Consider the following 422-nt stretch of genomic DNA (forward strand, 5'->3'; position numbering starts at 1 on the left):
AACAGCTTGGTTCCGTGTACATTTCCGAGTCGCGGCAGCTCGGGAGACTTAGTTCTAGTTTCTAAGCCTGCGGCACCCCAACCCCGCGCAGCGATGAGGAGGACCCGCGACGAGGTGGACGCGACGCTGCAGATCGCCAAGCTGAACCCCGCGTTACAACATTATGTCCCAAATATTACACGGGACATACTTGCTCTATAAAAGTATTTGTTGGCCCTGGCCAGTTTGGCTCAGTGGATAGAGCTTTGGCCTACAGACTGAAAGGTCCCGCCTGGGTTCGATTTCCAGGGCACGTGCCTGGGTTGTGAGCTTGACCACCAGCAGGGGGTGTGCAGGAGGCAGCCAGTCAGTGATTCTCTCTCATCATTGATGTTTCTATCTCTCTCTCCCTCTCCCTTCCTCTCTGAAATCAATAAAAATAT

Source organism: Myotis davidii, unplaced genomic scaffold (genome assembly GCF_000327345.1).
Source record: "Myotis davidii unplaced genomic scaffold, ASM32734v1 scaffold1, whole genome shotgun sequence".
Classification (NCBI taxonomy): domain Eukaryota; kingdom Metazoa; phylum Chordata; class Mammalia; order Chiroptera; family Vespertilionidae; genus Myotis; species Myotis davidii.